We start from the raw sequence: 11,059 nt of genomic DNA, 5'->3' as shown, positions 1-11,059 counted from the left end.
ATCCTCACGTGTAATTTATATAAATTTTTTATTGCACCATCCGACAAATTAGTTATTGCAATGGCAGATCCATGGTAAGAACACCGGGCAAAAGTGACTCTCCCCCCGTCAATCTAACGATAAATTGTCCTATTTCTAAATTTCTATCGATAACATTTAAGGCCGCAGAAAAATCAAGAAGAATGTTGATTTTATTGGCCGAGTATGAGAGTTGCCCCACCCTACATAATACACGCATTACATAGTTAATGGCATACTATAATATGAGATGCTCCAATTAAAAAGGTGAATCGACGTTAGGAAACTTGAATAAGTTCTAAAATAACAATTAGAAAAAGCTTAATTCGTTTAGATGAAAATTGCTCGAAAACTATTAAAGATTTATACAGGAACACACGTGGCTATGCTTAAGTGAGAGAAGGGGAATGTAATATATTTAATCTCATAATAAAACAGCGTATCTTAGTTGGAAAATCCAAGGTTGAAGTAAAACAAAATACTTCTTTGAAATTAGTAAAGTATCCGCAAAAACCCGATTATTTCAATACTCATATTCCCTGAATAATTAAAATATTGTAAAAAGTTAATTAATCGTATTACTCGCAATAAATCGTAGCATTCAAAAATCGTATAATATACTGGATGTCTCATTGAAAAGTTTGAGTTATGAGCCTTTCAACGCGAGCTAGACTTCAAAACCAACTCAATATGTAAATCCTGGGATTACTCACCTATTATTTATAAATAATATAACTTTCTGCTCAAAATATGCGCAATAAATCGTTGAATTTAACCATCATAAAATATACCGGGTGTCTCATTTAAAAAATTTGAGCTACGAGCCTTTGGACACGGCGCAGACGTTAGAAGTAAGCTCTGGGAAATTAGTCATCTGATTTTATCAACCACTGTTAGTTATAATAGTTAAAGAAGACATATTTTTGAAAATTTTACTGAGCCAATGCAATTTAAAGTCGTACTTTTTATCTGAGAAGTGTGTGACTTGCAATAAATTTTTTCATCTAATATTTCATCAATAGGCCTCTCCTCCCTTGACATGATCTAGAGAAATAACCTCTCATCCGCTGTTGGTAGACTGAAGGGTACCATCACAAAAATGTTTCTGTGTGTTCGAACTTCCCCCTTTGAGTCCACACTAAACGACATACCTAATAATTCGTATCTTTTCTTCTTCTGCAGCCATCTACTCTGCTAACGTCGAAACAGTTCTTGCTTTAGCTTCAAAAATTCAATTCCTGGTATCACTACGGGCCTCGTGGAGCAACGAGGTTGGGCGGCCGACCTTCCTGGTCGGCAGATTTTCTTGGGAACAGGGAGACGGTCATTATAAATTTCGTTCAATGTGGCAGACTCGCTAAGGCCGGCCCTGTTTGACATCATCCTTAGGCTTTTATCGGGCAACGTAGGTAGAGGTTCTAATTACGTAAATTGCTATCGTACCACTATTTACATTTCCAGATTACCAAATTTTTGTCAAAGAGACTATTTATCAGCGCGCATCTAAGGCTACTATATTGCTGTATATTTTTCTTAGAATAACCTAAATTGACTATTTACACTCTCTCTCTCTCTCTCTCTCTCTTGCTCTCTTGCTCTCTCGCTTTCTCGCTGTGTCTCTCTTTCTCTCATTGAGTGACGCATTCTTCTTGCGTCAAGTTTTACGCATCGTCAGAGCCGTATTTAGGAGATTGCGTTAGTACTGAGCCAGTCCTGCAAGAGCCCAGCTGCACACAACCACAGGGAAAGTCTATGCTAGATTTTGGAGTTGACCTCGTTTCCTTGGTTATTATTAGCTGAAATGTGGAACGCGTGAATTTTCGTCAAGGACCGATAACGATACTCCAGAAATCTCGCTGCTTCTGGGTACGCTAATTTAAACAAAACACAGAGGCGTACCTCAGGCAAAGGAGGGAGAGAATAAAAGGGACCAAGTGCTGCAATGGTAAAAAGTAATCTAATGAACGAGGTGGAGCAGGGGAGGGGGATTGAGATCCACATCATCGAGTATCGCCAGATGAAGATAATCAACAGAAGCTGCGGGGAGTTGACAAAATAAACCACTTGATTGGGGCATGAACGAAATTGATTAATTAGCCTGACCCAAATAAAAATAATTGAAATATCTATTATTCGAGGACTCGGCATTTCGGATAAGGCTGCCAGAAGCCCGGATTCGATATGAATATCAAATAGAACAGAGGCGTACCGCGCTAGGCGCAGCAACCTGGACAAGCCAGCGGCGGGCTGAATGCGCACTTTTTCATTTCCTACCAGTATTACATGACCATCGAAACATGTGTGAATGGTGAATGGCTGAGTCAAGGATGAAGTGGGGAAGGGTACACGTATAAGAGGAATTATGTTTGTCAATACAAGTGTCTAGAAGTACATACTTAATAAGCGCGTAGTATTTTATCAAAGCAATTCATGAAATACGTACTGTTCTTTGACCTTATTACAACACGGGGCATAATGTAGTCACATACCAAGATAAATTTAATTTGTAATGGTTTTTATGTCTTCCGTTATGAAATTGGAAGTAACAAGCTAAATGCAACATTATGGAAAATAACAGGAGTATACATACCGTGCGACTCTAATATGCCCCCCGCTATTAACTTTTTAATAAATTGGTACTTATTTAAATTCAAAAGCAGCATTATATAGGAAAAAAGCGATTTTTTGGCGTTTATTTTTTTTTAATGTTGATTACGTCACTGGCAGCACAAAACGGCCCATTAAAAAAAATTCAATATGAATCAAGTCGCATCTTAAATTAAAGGTGTTTCAAAAGTATATTTAATGGTGTGTTGTGATTGAAAATTTATCAAATTAGTGTTTGAGAAGAAAATACACAAATTTGGTAAAAAATGTAATACAAACTCAGTTAAACAGTAAAGAAACAACTTAGAAGTTTTTTCTGATAGGACATTTTTTTGTTCTCGATTTTGTTGCTCACAAACTCAAAAAAATAATAAAAAGATAAATATAGACAAAGATCGTTTGTGAGCACAAAATCGAAAACAAACCAATTTCCTATCAACAAACAAGTTTTTCATTGTTTATGTAGTATTTAAGTGAGTTTGTATTACATTTTTTACCAAATTAATATATAATATTTAAGAAAATAAACAAATGCAAAAATATAGCATTGTTTTGTCTTATTTAATGTATTTGCTTTTCAATGTTTAATAATAATTTATCAACAAGTTAACAGGCCCTCTCTCCTTTATGAGATTTGCAATTTAGAGCTACGCGGTATTACAGTAAAACTCGTTTTCTAGTATTTACTGAGAGTTTAGGCTACGTAAGGATATCTATCTGAAGGATTCGCTTAATTCAATTAACTGGCTTTGGCCCCTTTAGGTATCCAACAAAAGTGTTAAATTCCGCCGGATTTTCACAGTATCCTCACTAGCAGGGGTATCTGCATGGAGGACATCGAACGCACCCCATATGCCTCTTGAAATCTCGTAGCTCTAAATGGGAACTTTTTTTCTTGAATTTCTTTCCCTTTGTGATTATTTATTTGGAGCTTTTGAAAACGTATTTTATGACCGGGCAAGCATGAAGGAGATTGATATAATAACTTCCTCGGGACCGGTTCCTCAACGTTCAGTTAGGGAGCGACAGCAGTCGATTAAAATTAAGTGGCAGATGAAGGGTTTTTGCTCGTAGATAAAGTATCATATTCGCTTTCCATGGCAAGTATTTCCTTAAGAGTCTTGAGTCTCTCGCCTGCGGCTCGGAACGTAAACCCTTCCCTCGCGGGATAATAGCTTTTGCAACAAGTTTGTGTAATATTTATTACTATTGGTCATGTGCATATACTTTTTGTCTGCAAGAAGTAAACAGTTGTTTGGAACTTCAAACCTGTTATCGAGAAAATGAGAGCATTGAAAGAAAATATCCCAGTACCTACAAGAATGAAATTCTCTATTAAGCAACCAAGCTTTATGCACAGAGGAATGCACTTTCAGCCCCATTTTCTTGTCTGCAAGTAATATTTTGAAAAGTGAGTTGAGAGAGAAATCAACAAATCCTTTTTTTCCGATTAGTCAGAACGTATGCATATTCTGCTAATTTTTTTTCTCTCAAAGTAACGTTTTATCTGAGAAATAATACTAAAAAATATGAGCGTGTTTGAAAACATTTATAGAAGTAAAGAAATATTGTACGTTAACAGAACTCTCTTCGTCTACTGCTACGGTTAGGCTTTACTTGCCTCGCTCTACAAAGCATTACTTTCCGCCTTTGCAACGCAAAATGAAACTATTTCTCGCTGCGGGAAAATGCTGGAAAATGTTGAAAAATGTTCACTTTTTCGTTTTTACCGTGAAAACTTAGATTATTTTAAATCAACTAAAGTTAGTAGTCAAAAAAATATTGCATATACGTCATGGAACGGAAAACATGCCTAGTAGAGCTCTTCAAGCTTTCAGACCTCATCTGCGACTTTTCTATTTGTTTGCCCTGCAAGGCAATGCTTTCTGGTCTAGCCGGTTTTGCAACGCTAATAACCATTTTTCTAGAGGAAAGTGGTTCTGTCTTCCCAACCTATAGAGGAAATAGGAGATTTTTGCAAAGTCTCCAAAAATGAAGTCAAGTCATTTCACTAGCGAGAATTTCACTCTGAGGGAATTTTGTGGGAAGGAAAGTATTTCCTTCAGGAAAATTAATTTTTTTTTCTTCAGGAAAATAAAAAGTTTCTACGTGACACCAATTTCATTATGAGGGTGTCCCGAAATAACGACCAAATATTTTGGGAGGTAATTCTGGAGGTTAAAATAATAAAAAAAGTTTTTATAAAAATACCCCAAAAATTGCTTCTTAGAGGACCTCGAACCCCTTAAAGGGGAAATTTTGAACATGGTTTTTTCGGAATATTTTCTAAAGGAATTGAAAAGACACATTGAGATGAATGGAAGCCATTTTTAACATTTGTTGTAAATAATCGGTAAATACTTAGTAATATCAGTCACGTTGTTATGTTATTCAAAAAAAAAAATGTCACAAACAAAAGAATTAGGGCAACATTTTACGTAGGAAATTCCCTGTATGTGACGTCCTGACTAAAATCTACAATTATTAACAAAAAATACTTTTCTCATTTCAACTTATTTAAGTATACCGAATTTCATAATTTTTGTCCTAAACCGTTTCGAAAATATTGCGAAAAAATCCTCTTCAGAGTTCCCTCTTTAAAAGGTTGTCACCCCTTTAAGAAGCACTTTTTGATGTTTATTTATTAGAATTTCTTTTAGTATTTTAACACCCAGAATCACCTCCCAAAATATTTCGACGATATTTCCGGACACTCTGTAGAAATCAAAATTAATTTTTCTATAAAACAATAACAGCTGAGTAAATTTGTTATTTGCATTTAACACTGGGCACATTTAGGACAGGTGACAGTTATGTAACAGCTTTGCAACGATTTGAAAAGTGAAGCAAAAATTATGTCAACTGTCATTTAACCTTTTTGAAGGGTAACTTGTCATCCAACAGAAATCCCAACAGTTGCACAACTAGATAGTCTGCTGAATGCGGCCAGTAGCTCGTATGAAATGGCTGCATTATATTTCTTCTCTAACACATTTGGCAACGAAGGAGCATGACAGAAGGAAGGGCGATTTACATCAATTGGCAACATCGAATTGGACATGGACTTCGTCGAGGGGAGGTTGCTATCTGAGTGAAACTATTGTATATAATCGGTAGCAGAGAGGCAGATATTTTGTTTTATGTTCAAAAATACCAATTATAGAGCAGTTTAACTCTAATATCGATATAATAATTCCTCTTAAACCTTCCATCAACGTACCCGTTAAGTGTGATCAAATCACCCTTCCGTCCACGCATGCTGCTTTTATAAAGGCATAAGGGGTTACTCGAAAATTTGAAAGAAATGACGCGCCCATACCTGCAAAATAATATTTCCATTAAAGAAAAAAGGAAGATGTTTGCACGCCAAGCGTGGAAAAGCGTTTCAATACTTTCGTCAAATTTGGAATCTTGTTTGAAAATAACACCATTGTAGCTATTTAGGTTGATAGTAATATTATTTACCCGTACAAATAAGAACCATTAAAAAGGTTCCAGGAAACCGCGACCTTGAGGGTTCCGCTCGCTCGTATAATACACAGCCTGAATCGGCTTTTTTCGCTTTTGCATCTCTACAACTAATTTGCGGAATGTTTATGAATTGTGTGGGTTTCGGGTATACATAACTTATTAGACTGTTGAAAGGTTCTAGATTTGGCAACGCTTATTCCCCTATAATCGTACAAATCACTGTAGAATATTCTCATTCTTGTGCCCTATTTAAGCCCCCATCCGAACCGGCTCTTTCTGTGCTAGTTGACATAACATAATGATACAAAATATCGTCCGTATTTTCAGTTTAAACGTTGCGTCTCTAGAACGCGCGATACTCGCGGCTGGAAGGTCCATTGTTCAAAACTGGACTCCCTGCAAACCTGTTTTGGCCTTACGTAACCAGCGCGGGATAGATGATGGGTTGACACAAGAAGGTCACATTGACAAGCCCCGACAACGACTTTTAACTCTTTTCAGCTCGCTCCTGGACTTTTTTGCAAACACCGCTACTATAACGAGCGCATACAACGGCAAATATCGGGCCCTCGTCAAGATGGCGCCCGCGGGGACGCCGCTGGCTGCAAGTAAATATGGCCCCCCGGAAATAACAGAAATCGAGGCCACGGGAGCGCGAGTTACACAACGAAAATCCAAATTCGACCAGGGCTTGGGAAATATCTATGAAATGGGTAGATAATGAGAAGAGGCAAATATTTGGTATGGTTCTTGTTCGGTTCGAGCATGCGCAGCGGTTAGATAACCGAAATCATCGTAATTTTGAGTGATGATGGAGGCAAATAAATGAAGCCGGAATCACACACGTATTCAGCCGGATCGGACCAAGGTCGAACGTGTTATCAACCAACATACATTTTGCCCGAACGCAGTAATTTTTGAAATTTTACGCCTTATATGAAGTTTTTAAGCTGACGGTAATGGTACGGAATAATAATGGGTTTTCATTAATGCTGCTGCAAGTAGATATGTCATGCTGCATGTTTCAGTCAATCAAAACCATCTAAAGTTAAAGCTCTGATGACTGGACGTTATCAAATTGCAAAGCACATAAAAAGCTTTTTATCGTTCGAAAGTCTGCTGCAATCTGATAAATTTACTGCGAGCAGTAGGTAGACGTAAAGGCGAATTAACAAAGTTTATCCAGTTTCATCTTATTGATCAGCCAACTATTGGCATACTAGTTACATTTGCGCAGGTCGCATTTCAGAGCCACCCCTGTCGATGGTGTTGCGCCATCATAAGTGAACATAATTCTTCCAAACGTGTTTATAACTTTCCGGCTTTGTCGTGCAAATTTCATATCTCCAGACAGATATTTCAAATTAAGTTTTCTGAAAAATCACACTCCTTGTGTATGGGCGGGGACCCAAATAATCCCTGTAAGTCTGCCATGTCATACACACATACATATATGTACGTACACTAACCAGCAAAAAACCGGTTACACCGAAATTTTTTACAAAACCACTTACACAAATATTCATTTATTCGAGTTAACAATGATAAATGGCCTGAATAAATATTTTAAAACATTAATAACATATTTCTTGATATAATCGACTTTGGTAACCAGTCGTTTTAGAGATAACAGTTAACTACTTAAAACGGGCACTCTATGCGTATACAAGGGATTTTTTTAATCAGATGCGACATTTTAAGCGTAGTGAACTTAATTTCACTGTTAATCAACACGAATTTTAAGTTAAAAAAAATTTGTGCTCGTGCTGGTAATGTAATTGATAATTATGTTTCTGATCAGTGACGATATGAATGGTAGGGAATATAATTTTCGGAATCAGGATTCAATTTTGACAGCGAAATTTATAATTCCGGGATTAAATAAATTAGAAATCATCAGTTCAACGCGACCAATACAGAAGCTTTTCTACACAAATTAACAATGCCTTAGGAAACGAGAAAATCTCTTCTCCCTGCAAGAACCCTTATAATAACACCAACCATCCAAAGTGGAGTTGTTGCTAGGGACCCTGACAAACTAAATGCTCTTTCTGATTTTACAGTTGTTAAGCACATTATCGGGATCGGGGATCGGGAACTCGAAATTAACATTTACGGCCGGGGCACAGGTTTTCGGGCTCCCGACATTGGATCCCCATGGGCCGTCGCTGTCGGATGATCACTCATTTGTCAGATATAATAACATACCTGTAGTGGACTCAGTAGTGGTAATACATGTAATAATGATTTATTACTTTTAACAATAAAAATATTGCTGACTGCAGAAAAATGGTAAAATTTTATTTATTGAATTGAAATTTAAAAAAACACATTTTTTTATAATATTTTTGATATTGTTAACACAAAAGGCAATTATCTGTGTTATTAATAATACTGTAAAACGTCCAGTGTTCACCCGTCTTAAACTATGAACAAACTGTCACCTGTCACTTTATGACATCTTGTACCATCTGTATTATTTTTTATGACGTCTTGTAACCATCTGTTATTATTTTTTAAATATTTTGAAAATTAACAAGTTAAGAAGAGAGTGTCAGGTGAACATGTGAATGATCAGCGACAACATGAATCACCCAGTTGAATCACTTTCCACGCTATAAAGGCGCCTTCCAGTTTGTGAATTCATATCGTGAAGTGTTAATAAAAAATTTTTATGTAATTTCTTTATCAAAATTTAATGAAATTGTATCTGATTAAAAAGTTTATTAAAAAAAAAGTAGGAACATACCTCGCTAAGTGCAAAAAAGAATTCTATTTCTAATTCGTAACGCTTTTGACTAGTTTATCCCACTGGTTCCAGCTCCATTGTGATTACTACATAGCAACTGTAATTTTTTTTCCGTTGTGTTGGCTACGATAGATGTACGCAATTTCAATGTCAATTATATTTTCCAGTGCTGACAAGTTTTTATTCTACGGGTGCAACCTTAATCGAAAAAAAAATTATGTAAAACAGATGTTTCGTAAGTACATTAACGCACTCATCTGCTGCCAACTGGTTTCTTTACTTCTCGTTTTGCCAACTTGCATTCGTACGCCAATGTGCTGTGGTCTTATGGAACCTGTGTCTTAATGCACGATTTGAAAAGAAGCGCTTTAACCGGATTAAGCATTGCTCATGTCGGTAAAAATGATCTCTCATGTCTTTTTAATTATTTTTTGCTTTGACAGGTAACTTAAGTGACGACTGGTTGTGTGACCAGTGACGCTTTGAGTTGTCCAGCTGATGCTAATAGGTGACTAAATAATCTCCTAATCTCAGCTGGAATTTTGTGACGTCACGATGATTATTTCAGTTAACAAGAGTAATTGAAAATCGGCTAAAATGGGAAAACAATTTTGAAAATTAAAAAAATTGTTAAGTAGGGCAAGTACTACGTCAGTAGAAAATCGTTTTTTTTGTCTGTGAGCGACCGTAATGCGTTGTTTCAAGCGGTAGAAGGTGGTCCTCAGAGTTGGTGAATTTTTATTCGTCAGTTCCATGATCAGTTTTAGATAGTTTCTTATTACTTACTATTCTAAATTATTCTATCTAGCAAAGCGTGTATAAAATTATCAAAAGTTCCATATATTTGATCATACTCATATACGGAGCTTCGTTTTTTTTTATTGAGATGAGACAAAGAGCTTAATGGCGACCTTGATGTATCTAGTCGAATTTTAAGGAAACTCTGATCCTTTCTAATCAAAATTTAAACAACGACAAAAATGATTACATTTTACATGGAACTATAAAGTCCAAACTTCCTAGCAAATTATTCACAGAACTCAAAGCAAACCGACAGAACAGTTGACTAACGTCCGCTGTTGCTATGGATGGCGAACTCTTAATCCGGCCTTCCCATTGGTCGAAATTCGCTCCCCAAATAACCGACGAGCGTGCCATGAAATAACCGCGTGCAAAAATTCAACCTTGAATCGTGGCGGTTACATCACCGCCCTTTGTCCCTTGAAACTGGTTCTGGTCCCTTCGTTGACAAAAAACAGGCAAATAGGAGAGAGAAAAAGACTGACCGCTTGTAACAGAGTTAGCCTGAATCACTCCCCTACTCTCCTATTAGGTTCCTGGAGGACTTGAGAAGCTGAAAAAACACTAGTGCAGAGCGAACTAGGCACGAGGCGATTATGATAACGTGATTACATCACTGGTTGGGTCGACAAGATGGCGGCCAGAACGCGGAAGTCGCCAAAGTAGGTCGCGGAAAACATTCGAACAGCGGCCACGACTACAAAACAATAGGGACGCGCCAACCAAGCTGAGTTCCCAATAATTCAATTGTTATTTGATAGTCACATTAAATAGATTATGAACAAACATCAATAAAATATTTTAGAAAAAATCCGCGAACGCAGTGAGCACATCAACCGCACACGAGAAAGTCTATGCAAGGAATGAGAAAATTTCCTGAAACGCGGATCTAGAAGGCCGCGGCGGGGAGCGGGACGCCACGGTCCTGCTCTGTGATTGGCCTGCGCCCCCCTGCACGCTGTGACGCAATGCGATAGCCTCATTCTCCTGGAGTGTGCGCCTCTTTTTCTAGGACAAACATGGCGGACACAAGCGCCCTTTCTACTCCAATTACACGTGGCTGTACACTGGGTACAGGTCAACGACCTCACTGGAAGTGGCTACGTGTACAAGGACCCTACCCCTATAAGAACTTAGAATAGAAATAATAAAATTTGTAATACTTACCTTTCTTGCTAAAGTAAAAACTTATTTTCTTATTAGAACGCTATTGCTATTACTCACGGGTGTATACGAACAGGCTTTGAACGCGTAATAGTACATAATCACCTCACGTGGAAACATTTAAAAGCGCGCTCCGCTCGAACTCGTACCTCGAATGAGAGACGTGAGTTGCGTTGCGCGTTTCGGGGGAAATCGAGGTGGCCTCGAACGCGACGTGGCGTTGCCACTATTACATTTTCCTAATAGCTT

The 11,059-nt window shown here is 37.4% G+C and overlaps 2 long non-coding RNA genes across 2 annotated transcripts; one reads left to right on the top strand and one right to left on the bottom strand.

Annotated features, from left to right (window-relative positions):
• Positions 1-4,476: 4,476 nt before the first annotated feature.
• On the bottom strand, positions 4,477-9,236 carry LOC136339888 (uncharacterized). The gene is made up of 3 exons (XR_010732219.1): positions 9,099-9,236; positions 8,846-9,043; positions 4,477-4,578 (listed from the first exon to the last, which is right to left on the bottom strand). It is a non-coding gene; the product is annotated as an uncharacterized lncRNA (long non-coding RNA).
• LOC136339889 (uncharacterized) lies at positions 9,120-10,851 on the top strand. Its single transcript, XR_010732220.1, has 2 exons — positions 9,120-9,237; positions 9,289-10,851. It is a non-coding gene; the product is annotated as an uncharacterized lncRNA (long non-coding RNA).
• The last annotated feature ends 208 nt before the right edge of the window (positions 10,852-11,059 follow it).

This window comes from Euwallacea fornicatus, chromosome 7 (genome assembly GCF_040115645.1).
Source record: "Euwallacea fornicatus isolate EFF26 chromosome 7, ASM4011564v1, whole genome shotgun sequence".
NCBI classification, from domain to species: Eukaryota; Metazoa; Arthropoda; class Insecta; order Coleoptera; family Curculionidae; genus Euwallacea; species Euwallacea fornicatus.
This window is presented reverse-complemented; position numbering and strand designations above follow the sequence as displayed.